Source organism: Pseudorca crassidens, chromosome 3, assembly GCF_039906515.1.
Source record: "Pseudorca crassidens isolate mPseCra1 chromosome 3, mPseCra1.hap1, whole genome shotgun sequence".
Lineage (NCBI taxonomy): Eukaryota > Metazoa > Chordata > Mammalia > Artiodactyla > Delphinidae > Pseudorca > Pseudorca crassidens.
Genome location: NC_090298.1, coordinates 170,611,695 through 170,622,936, shown reverse-complemented (window position 1 = coordinate 170,622,936; position 11,242 = coordinate 170,611,695). Strand labels below are relative to the sequence as shown.

The window sequence follows — 11,242 nt, the reverse complement described above, 5'->3', positions numbered from 1 at the left end:
CAATGTGGTCCGTCTCTACGGTGGTACATCACTTAGCCACGCAAAGGAGAGAAACCCTGACACTCGCTACAACGCGGATGGACCCTGAGAACACGATGCTCAGTGAGAGAAGCCAGACACAGAAGGACCCACAGGGTGTGATTCCATGGATGGGAAACGTCCAGAACAGGCAGATCCACAGACAGAGAGTCGGTTCCTGGTTATCAGGGGCTGGGGAGGGGGATGGGGCGACTGCTGATGGGGACGGGGCTTCCTTTGGGGTGACGGAATGCTCTGGAACTAGAGGTGATGTTTGCTCACAGCTGTGAATGTGCTGAAAATCGCTGAACTGTTCACGGTAACATAGTTAGCTCTACATGAAGTCAATTTTACCTCCATGTTTAAAAATCCAGGGTTGCAACCTGAGGCTGCCGTTGCCCATGCCGATCGCTGCCCTGGGGGTGGGACCGCGAGGCCACACGGCGACCATGCAACTTCTGAGGGATCCAGGGAAGAGGCCCCTGCGGCTGCCCCACCTCACAGCCCCTCCCACGAGGCCCTAGGATTCCAGTTCCTCCACCTCCAAAACTTCTCATTTCTTTTCCTGTCTGCGTTTTAAAGCCGTTCTGATGGATGTGAAACCTTTGATATTTATAGCAGAAACTGGAGGCTGGGGGCTTCGACCCCTCCAACTCCCACCCACCAGGCTCCAGCTCCTGGGAGAACTGCCTGGTTTTCAGGCAGGGGTGGGGTGGGGAGACTGGGAGGGTGAGGCTCCGCTCTGGGTGCAGCCAGGTGAGGGGATGTTCCTCCTTTTCTCCTCAGTGTCTCCTCCCCAGCACTGGGGCTGGGGGCCTCCCTGCATCTCAGCACCCCGGCTACTGTCCACCAGAGCCCCACCTTCCCTCTGGGACACCGGGGTGGCCTGGGCCATGTAAGGACTCAGGTGGGAGCACTTGGTCAAGGATCAGCATCTCGCCTCCTGGGAGGCCCTGGGTGGGACCCCAGCCACACACAATGAGCGGCTGGTCCGCCTGGAGCGTGTGGCAGCCGTTCCCAGCCTGACATCAGGGTGGCCCCACCGCCCCAGCGCTGCCAACCAAGACACCCTGGGGGTGCCCTGGGCTGAGTCTGCTTCCTGAGCGAGGGGACCCAGAGATGGCCCACTGTGCAGGGCTCCTGTGTCCAGCATGGCCTTGGGCCAGGGCGGCCGGGGAGCCGTCGGGGAGGAGAGGCTGCAGGTCAGCGCGTCACCCCCTCCCCAGTGTGGGGAGGGGACAGTGGGCAGGCAGGGCCGAAGCAGCCCCCCAATCTGTGCTGAGTGGGTGTGAATTCTGGGCTCAAGGGGTTGTCAGCCCAAAGCCACAAGTGGACCCAGGTCAGGGCAGGGTGGGGAGGCCGTCAGCTCAGAACCAGCAGGTACGTGGGGGACGGGCCTGGTGGGCCCAGGGCCTGGAGGGGAAGGATGGGGGACACAGGCAGGAGGTGGGAGACACTGGCCTGGGTGGGGGGCTGTGGCTGGAGGGGGAAGATGGGGGGCAGCCGGAAGCAGGGGTACCGTCAGAGGCTGGTGTCTGTGGTGGTCCAAGCCCCCTGCCTGCAGCTGCCACGTCTCTGGCTCAGCCGCCTTTCTGCGGGCGGGGGGAGCGTTTCTGAGAAGGAGAAGCAGTCCCTCAGGGTCTCGGGGTTTCTCAGAACTGTCTCCACCTCTTCTCAGAACTACCTCCTCCAGGCCCATCCCCGGGCCCCAGCCTGACTCACATCAAACTACCACCTGCGGGCTCTGGGAAGATGTGAGCTCCCTGTCCCTCAGGGGGTGGAAGCGGTCGGAGATGGGGCTGGGCTCAGACAAGGGCATACCAGTCGGGGCAGCCATTTCAGAGCTGGGAAAACTGAGTTTCAAAGACACGCAGACCTGCTGCAGGCTGTTCCCGGGAGTTGAGAGGGACGCCGGGGCCCCTAAGGGGAAGAGGCAGCCCCTCCCTCCTCACCTCTCCCTGCCTGCCTGCCGTCCACACATCCAGGCTCTGGGGACACACCCGGGGCAGGGGGCCCAGCCTCCCCTGCAGGAGGTGAAGTTGTAATGAGGGTGGAGCTCATTTTACATGGGTAACCTCATCTCTGGCACCAGTCTGAGGCTCCAAGGTCAGAAGACTTCCTCAAGGCACAAACCACCCCCATTTTACAGATGGGGAAACTGAGAATCAGAGAGCCCAGTGGCTGGCCCAAGGCCCCCAGGGGCCAGTGGGACTGGCTGCTCTGGCGAGTCTGCACAGGACCCCACTCAGCCGCTCCCTGACCATCATTTTCCGAAGTCGTCGTTTTTCTCTAACCACCAGCATCCTTCCCGCCAGGTCCAGAGAGGAAGGTCAGTTGGCCCAAGGAACAGGGGCACCTGGGAAGCCCCTCTCAGCCGCCCTGGGCAGCTACGATTATTGTTGTTGTTGTTGTTATTGTTCGCCTGGAGCTCAACCAGACCCAGATGGGGAATCTGAAGCCTGGAGGAGGCTCCCTGCCCTGACCCCTCAGGCTGGGGAGTTTGTGTACCGTCTCTCCATGGCAGAGCTCGTAGAGGGACCGCACACAGCTGCTCCTGCTTGCAGACCCCTATTAGCAACCTCTTTTCCATCCACAGGAAGCCCCACTGCACAGATGGGTAAACTGAGACCAGCCAGGTGGGGGAGCCGCCCGCCTGGGTGGCTGTTTGATGCTGGGCCAGGAGCAGTTTGCTTCTAGACCTGGCCGAGCTCACAACAGCAGCCGGATACTGTCGGCACACGTGCAGGGCTGGGATTCCAGCTCAGCGGCTGGGCCTGAAATATGTTTATGAATCATAATTCCAGGCAGCCCTGAGCCATCAGGATCGAAGCCTTCTGTCTGGGCTCAGGCAGCTATGAAGGTAGGGGTGGGGACACATTACCACCTGTGCCTCTCCCCAGGCCGATGGAGGGGTCCTCCCTGATTTTCCAACGCCCTCCCCTTAAAATTGGACGCTAGGGACTTCCCTGGTGGTCCAGTGGTTAAGACTCCGAGCTTCCAATCCAGGGGGTGCCCGTTCGATCCCTGGTCAGGGAACTAAGATCCCACACGCCTGGCAGCAAGGCAAAAAAAAAAAAAAAAAAATTAAATCTGAATCTGGCCACTTCTCTCCACCCCTGTAGCTCCCGTCCGTGACGCCCCTGGTTTCCTGCCTGGACCTTGATCCCCCACCTCCTCCTTCCTTTCCTCCTGCCTGGGACAGCCTCCGTGGGGAACCAGAAGGGATTTCCAAAAGACAATTGCATTGTTGCCTGCCCCCTACCTTCTGGAAGCCCCCCATGGCTCCCTCCCTTCTCAGTAAAATCCAAATCCCCGACCACCCCACCCACTTTTCCAACCCGGGGTTTGGGGCTCTTCCACTCCCCATCCCTCACTCTGCCTGCCTCAGGGCCTTTGCACGTGCAGATCCAATCCGGGTCTTCTTGTCATGTAGGCAGCTCCTTCTCCTTACTCAAAGTCCTCTCCTTGGGGAGACTTCCCTGCCCCCCCAAGCAGAGCCTCCAATACCCCTTAGGCTCCACCCCGCATCCCCATCCCTCCCTAGCACCCCACTCTGCCCCACAGCCCTGGAAGCAGTCCGTGTCCAGTTCTGTCTGCCACCAGCCTCCGGCACCTCGAGACAGAGACCTCTCTGGTCTCAATTTAATCCAAATTCTTCCCGGGTTGGGGAATATTTGCTACCTGAGCCCTGCCCTCAAAGAGGGGAGACCTTGCCTGACTCGCCTAGGCCCAGGCCACGCCCCATATTGATCACGTCCACACGTAAATTCAGCGCGCTTGCCACCACCCCCACGCAAGCTGCAAGCCGCCCCTCCAGAGCTCTGCTCCTGACCAAATGCCCCATCCTGCTTCCCTCCCCGCGACTCCAGAATGGTTCCACGTTTGGGGGCTTTCGGGAGCCCCTTCATACCTCCCCCACTCTCCACCCCTTCCTGGTGGCATCGATTTGCCCCCGGCCACCCTCCACCTCAGCCCTTCCTCCTCCAGGTCTCAGTCCAATGCCCCCACCTCCAGGAAGCCCTCCCTGAATCTTTCACGGTTTTCTAGTTAGACCTTCATTTGTTTGTCTCTACCACAGAACAAGGTCACTTCCGATGTCCTCACTGCAACGTTCCCAGTGCCCAGACCGGGGGTTAGTACTTAGGAGGTATTCACAATATCTTTATGTAAACATGCAGGAATGCGGGGTCTCAGTCCCCACTTGGAGGGTTCCTGAAGACCCCTGCCTGGCCCGTTGGCCTTGGGAGGGCAAAGGTCTGCCAGGCTGGGCTTGTCTAGAGGGGTGTCCTGGGAGCTGCCTGCACCCTTCACGCCCTAGGATCCCCCCAGCCTGTTCAAGCCCACTGACCCCTGAAGACTTGGGGTGCCCTCTTCCCTGGCAGAGTTTGGGGTGCAGGGCCTCCTGGGGGATTCTCCACCCCCCTCCTGGCCCCTGCTCTGATACAGCAGGTGCACAATCAATGCCACAGTGACCACCCCCAAAGTCCCAGCCCTCAGAGCAGGAGGCGCCTTGGGATGTGTTTAAACTACATCCTAGAGCTCGATGCCCGGTTCACATGACTTCCTCTGCTCCCAGCTGACACATTTAGAAACGGGTGCTTTGTAGCCCTTTGCCAGGATTAAATGAAGTGATACTTTGGGACTTCCCTGGCAGTTCAGTCGTTAAGACTCTGCGCTTCCACTGCAGGGGGCACGGGGTTCCATCCCTGGTTGGGGAACTAAGATCCCGCATGCTGTGCGGTGCGGCCAAAAAATAAAATAATAAAATAAAATAAAATAAAAAATTAAGTAATACTTAGCTCTAGGCTGGTCCCATGACCCGCTGGGGGATTGTTACGTTATTACCTTACTCCTTCCTCAGCAGGCTCCTTGCTCATCTGAGCAACGCCCCACTTCACAGATGTGGAAACTGAGGCCCAGAGAGGGGCTGCCCCTGCCCAGACTCCTCTGGCCGCCGGGCCTGGTTGGAAAAGATAAAGCCGTGAGCCGTTATCAGCCAGAGCGACGTGACGGATGAGCTGGAGAAATCCTCGCCGCCGTCCAGCTGCCCATCGATCGGGCGCTCCAGCCTCCGTGGCCGGCCACGATTAATTTATGTGGGACTGGAGAACACTAATTAAGTCTGTTTAAGAGGACGTTAACTTTAATGCCTTGGCCACCCGCCTTGCTCACTGTGAGAGCTGCCGGGAGTTTCCGCGGGCGCCGGGGAGACCCCAGACGTGGACCAGCGGTGCCGAGTCTGGAAGGGAGCCAGCACTGGCCTGCCACATACCACCCGGCCACTGAGACCCGGCTCCCGGCCCTGCGAGATTCAGCTGTTCCAGCTGTGCACAAAGGCATGGGAGGCCCTCCTGGGTCGCACGGTTGAAGCCTCAGGCTGGCCCGGGAGGCTAGCCCTGCTGTCAGGATGTGATGCAGGCAAAACCACCGCCACTGCGAGCCAACTCCAGCCTTGGTGTGCTGGTACCTCTGAGCATGAGGACAAAGGCTGGTACAGAGTAGGTGCTCAATTAATCCTCCATTCTCAGTGGGGCTTCTCGCTCCCACTTGCACCCAGTGTTGAGTTATACATCTGGGAGGCGCAGAAACTATCAACAATTGTAAAGCAACTATATTCCGATAAAAATTAATTTAAAAAAATAAGAAAAAAATAAACAAATCTGGGAGGCAGATCGGGGCCCCAGCCCTCCCCAACTTGAGCCCCCACCCCCGTGCCCTCCTGCAAGAGCACAGAGTCCTCAATGGACCCTGGAACCTTGGTCTCAGTCTGAGCCTCCCCTTCACGCTGCAGCCGGGCAGGATTTCTAAGGAAAGGATGCCCTTTCACACCTCTGAACCTTTGCAAGCTCTGGTCCCTCTGCCAGGAATTCCCTTCCCTCTTCACTCAGAAAATACCCACTTTCGCATCCTTCAAGCCCTCCCCCAGGCCCGGCCCTCAGCCCCTCTCTGACCCCCTGCCCCATCCCTGGATCTCTCTCTCTGACCCCACACTGACCTCCAGGGGGTTGGAAATATCTGTGCCCAGCTCTGTCTCCACTGCATCTGGACTCACCAGCTGGGGCTCCAGGTCACCCAGGGAACAGAGAGGTGCACCTGGGGGCACGAGTGAATGAATGAACAACTGACAAATTCTCACAACAACCCTGCAGTGAGAGATTATTGTTGTCATTGTTGTGATTCGTGCCTGCTGGGCAGGCCTGCTGCATTTGTGGAGCCTCAGTTTCCCCATCTGTAAAATGGGCACTGCAGCCCTCAGAGGCTGGACCAGAACCAAGACAAGAGGCCACAGCTGGGAGAGCTGAAGACACTGCCAGCTGGCCTCCCCAGGGCCCCTTGGACGTGCCCACTGAGGGGACCAGCTGAAACTTCACACAGTCCCAGGCTGAGAGGGCCGGAGCTCAGCCTTCAGAGTGAGCAACAGGCAGAGGGGGGACTGTGAGTACCAAGGCAAGGAGAGTATGGGCCTCGAGACCCTGGCCCCGGGGCCATGACCCTGTGGGCAGTGGGCAGTGGGCAGTGGGGAGCCCTGGCAGGTTGTAGAGCAGGAGAGGGCCCTGGTTGGATGACTGGTAGAAATGGCTTGGGTGAGGGACTTCCCTGATGGTCCAGTGGTTAGGACTCGGCATTTTCACCGCCGAGGGCCCAGTTCGATCCCTGGTCAAACAGTGGGATCAAACAAGCCATGTGGCCAGAGAAAGAAAAGAAAAGAAAGAAATGTCTTGGGTGGGAGAGATGGAGACCAGGAGTCTGAATCCTGGCTTTGACATTTGCCTGCATGTAACGCAGCCACACGGTGCCTCAGTGTCCCCTTCTGGACAAGGGGGACAATGACTGTGTCCATGACAGACTTGGGACCTGCTGGCCAAAGAAGTCAGCAAGGGTCTTGGGAGAGGAGGAGGGAACAAAATTGGCCCCAGGCCAGCAGGGACCTAGACATTCCTCAGGGGAGAGGCGCCCACCTCCCTCCGTAGACGCTTTGCCTCCCTGAAGGAGAATAAAGCAGCAAACCCTGAAAACCTCAGAATCCTGACATCCTGAAATGCCCAAATCTCCATGTCCCAGAACTCCGATATCCCGGAATCCCAGCGTCTAGGATGAGCGGTACCCCTGGTGCCATGGAGTTTGTGTCCCTTTACACCTTTCTTCCAACCCTCATTCCTGCGTCTCTGCCATCTCCAGGCAGATTTCAATTACTACCCTTATTTTTAGATTTTTTTAAAAATAAAAACTTATTTCATTTGTTTTACTCTGGTGCACCTATTTTTGTTCATACTTTTCTTACATTTATTAGTAACCCATTTCAGTGGAAATTTGATGGAAAATAGCTTTCACTTCTTTGAATAACAAACGGAGCAATGAAGAATGGCAGGTGTAATAACATCTATGGATAGTCAGTAGTGGTGAAAATATTAAAACAATGTATAAGCATTCAAGTCGTAACAAAGTTTAAGCTTAGATCCTCAGTAAAACACAGAGGCAGATGAAGCAGTGGAATCCAGTGATGTGACTAATTTAGTCTCTGTGGCGTCCATAGGCTCATTTATTAAATGAATGTTTTTTGTTTGTTTGTTTTATGGTTTGTTTTTTTTTTTTGTGGTACGCGGGCCTCTCACTGTTGTGGCCTCTCCCGTTGCGGAGCACAGGCTCCGGACGCGCAGGCTCAGCGGCCATGGCTCACGGGCCCAGCCGCTCCGTGGCATGTGGGATCTTCCCGGACCAGGGCACGAACCCGCGTCCCCTGCATCGGCAGGCGGACTCTCAACCACTGTGCCACTAGGGAAGCCCCCTAAATGAATGTTTTAAATCTATCTTGATTTAGATTTCTTTTTTACATCTTTATTGGAGTATAATTGCTTTACAATGGTGTGTTAGTTTCTGCTTTATAACAAAGTGAATCAGTTATACATATACATATGTTCCCATATCTCTTCCCTCTTGCGTCTCCCTCCCTCCCACGCTCCCTATCCCACCCCTCTAGTTGGACACAAAGCACCGAGCTGATCTCCCTGTGCTATGCGGCTGCTTCCCACTAGCTATCTATTTTACGTTTGGTAGTGTATATATGTCCATGCCACTCTCTCACTTTGTCACAGCTTACCCTTCCCCCTCCCCATATCCTCAAGTCCATTCTCTAGTAGGTCTGTGTCTTTATTCCTGTCTTACCCCTAGGTTCTTCTTGACATTTTTTTTTCTTAAATTCCATATATATGTGTTAGCATATGGTATTTGTCTTTCTCTTTCTGACTTACTTCACTCTGTATGACAGACTCTAGGTCCATCCACCTCATTACAATAGCTCAGTTTCGTTTCTTTTTATGGCTGAGTAATATTCCATTGTATATATGTGCCACATCTTCTTTATCCATTCATCCGATGATGGACACTTAGGTTGTTTCCACCTCCGGGCTATTGTAAATAGAGCTGCAATGAACATTTTGGTACATGACTCTTCTTGAATTATGGTTTTCTCAGGGTATATGCCCAGTAGTGGGATTGCTGGGTCATATGGTAGTTCTATTTGTAGTTTTTTAAGGAACCTCCATACTGTTCTCCATAGTGGCTGTACCAATTCACATTCCCACCAGCAGTGCAAGAGTGTTCCCTTTTCTCCACACCCTCTCCAGCATTTATTGTTTCTAGATTTTGTGATGATGGCCATTCTGACTGGTGTGAGATGATATCTCACTGTAGTTTTGATTTGCATTTCTCTAACGATTAATGATGTTGAGCATTCTTTCATGTGTTTGTTGGCAGTCTGTATATCTTCTTTGGAGAAATGTCTATTTAGGTCTTCTGCCCATTTTTGGATTGGGTTTTTTGTTTTTTTGTTATTAAGCTGCATGAGCTGCTTGTAAATTTTGGAGATGAATCCTTTGTCAGTTGCTTCATTTGCGAATATTTTCTCCCATTCTGAGGGTTGTCTTTTGGTCTTGTTTATGGTTTCCTTTGCTGTGCAAAAGCTTTGAAGTTTCATTAGGTCCCATTTGTTTATTTTTATTTCCATTTCTCTAGGAGGTGGGTCAAAAAGGATTTTGCTGTGATTTATGTCATACAGTGTTCTGCCTATGTTTTCTTCTAAGAGTTTCATAGTTTCTGGCCTTACATTTAGGTTTTTAATCCATTTTGAGCTTATTTTTGTGTATGGTGTTAGGGAGTGATCTAATCTCGTACTTTTCCATGTACCTGTCCAGTTTTCCCAGCACCACTTATTGAAGAGGCTGTCCTTTCTCCACTGTATATTCCTGCCTCCTTTATCAAAGATAAGGTGACCATATGTGCGTGGGTTTATCTCTGGGCTTTCTACCCTGTTCCATTGATCTATGTTTCTCTTTTTGTGCCAGTACCATACTGTCTTGATTACTGTAGCTTTGTAGTATAGTCTGAAGTCAGGGAACCTGATTCCTCCAGCTCATTCTCAAGATTGCTTTGGCTATTCAGGGTCTTTTGTGTTTCCATACAAATTGTGAAATTTTTTGTTCTAGTTCTCTGAAAAATGCCAGTGGTAGTTTGATAGGGATTGCATTGAATCTGTAGATTGCTTTGGGTAGTAGAGTCATTTTCACAGTGTTGATTCTTCCAATCCAAGAACATGGTATATCTCTCCATCTATTTGTATCATCTTTAATTTCTTTCAGCAGTGTCTTATAATTTTCTGCATACAGGTCTTTTGTCTCCTTAGGTAGGTTTATTCCTAGATATTTTATTCTTTTTGTTGCAATGGTAAATGGGAGTGTTTTCTCGATTTCACTTTCAGATTTTTCATCATTAGTGTATAGGAATGCCAGAGATTTCTGTGCATTAATTTTGTATCCTGCTACTTTACCAAATTCATTGATTAGCTCTAGCAGTTTTCTGGTAGCATCTTTAGGGTTCTGTATGTATAGTATCATGTCATCTGCAAACAGTGACAGCTTTACTTCTTCTTTTCCGATTTGGATTCCTTTTATTTCCTTTTCTTCTCTGATTGCTGTGGCTAAAACTTCCAAAACTATGTTGAATAAGAGTGGTGAGAGTGGGCAACCTTGTCTTGTTCCTGATCTTACTGGAAATGCTTTCAGTTTTTCACCATTGAGGACGATGTTGGCTGTGAGTTTGTCATATATGGTCTTTATTATGTTGAGGAAAGTTCCCTCTATGCCTACTTTCTGCAGGGTTTTTATCATAAATGGGTGTTGAATTTTGTCGAAAGCTTTCTCTGCATCTATTGAGATGACCATATGGTTTTTCTCCTTCAATTTGTTAATATGGTGTATCACATTGATTGATTTGCGTATATTGAAGAATCCTTGCATTCCTGGAATAAACCCCACTTGATCATGGTGTATGATCCTTTTAATGTGCTGTTGGATTCTGTTTGCTAGTATTTTGTTGAGGATTTTTGCATCTATGTTCATCAGTGATATTGGCCTGCAGTTTTCTTTCTTTGTGACATCCTTGTCTGGTTTTGGTATCAGGGGGATGGTGGCCTCGTAGAATGAGTTTGGGAGTGTTCCTCCCTTTGCTATATTTCGGAAGAGTTTGAGAAGGAAAAAATATGGAACGCTTCACGAATTTGCGTGTCATCCTTGCGCAGGGGCCATGCTAATCTTCTCTGTATCGTTCCAATTTTAGTATATGTGCTGCCGAGGCGAGCACTAGATTTTTTTTTTTTTAATGGCAGAATCTGGGGACTTCTCTGGCTGTCCAGTGGTTAGGGCTTCACGCTCTCACTGCCTAGGGCCCGGGTTCAATCCCTGGTCGGGGAACTAAGATATCATAAGCTGCATGGCGCAGCCAGAAAGAAAAAAAAAAAAAAAAAGGCAGAATCTGGAGTAAGGAAGTGGGAGAGCTTCACGATGTGTATTTTCTGTTCCTGGACCTCAGAAACTCCAGTCATGGGTTCCCCAAAAGCTGAGCCCAAGACCAGGGCTGAGTGAGGGTGGTTATCCAGGAGCCCACGCAGGAAAGATCTCGAAGGACACACCCCAGAATGGTCACTGTCAAGGACAAATGACGGGCACTTATCCATCAGGTCATGGAGGGATATTGCCCCTCGCCTCCAGTCCCTCCAGAAGCACATAGGAGGCCTCAGTCTCGCTGGGAAGAGGCAGCTGCAGCTATGCTGAAATTACAGGGGCCACGGGGCCAAGACTCTGGCCCCCAAAGTGTCTGCTGTTGGGGGGGCATTTGCTGAGTGTCACCCACACTCTGGGACAGACAGGGTCCCTTCCCTCAGCCAGGTGAG

The 11,242-nt window shown here is 52.4% G+C and overlaps 1 non-coding gene across 1 annotated transcript; it reads right to left on the bottom strand.

Annotated features, from left to right (window-relative positions):
• Positions 1-10,546: 10,546 nt before the first annotated feature.
• LOC137222911 (U6 spliceosomal RNA) lies at positions 10,547-10,653 on the bottom strand. Its single transcript, XR_010942676.1, has one exon. It is a non-coding gene; the product is annotated as a U6 spliceosomal RNA (small nuclear RNA).
• Positions 10,654-11,242: the final 589 nt, after the last annotated feature.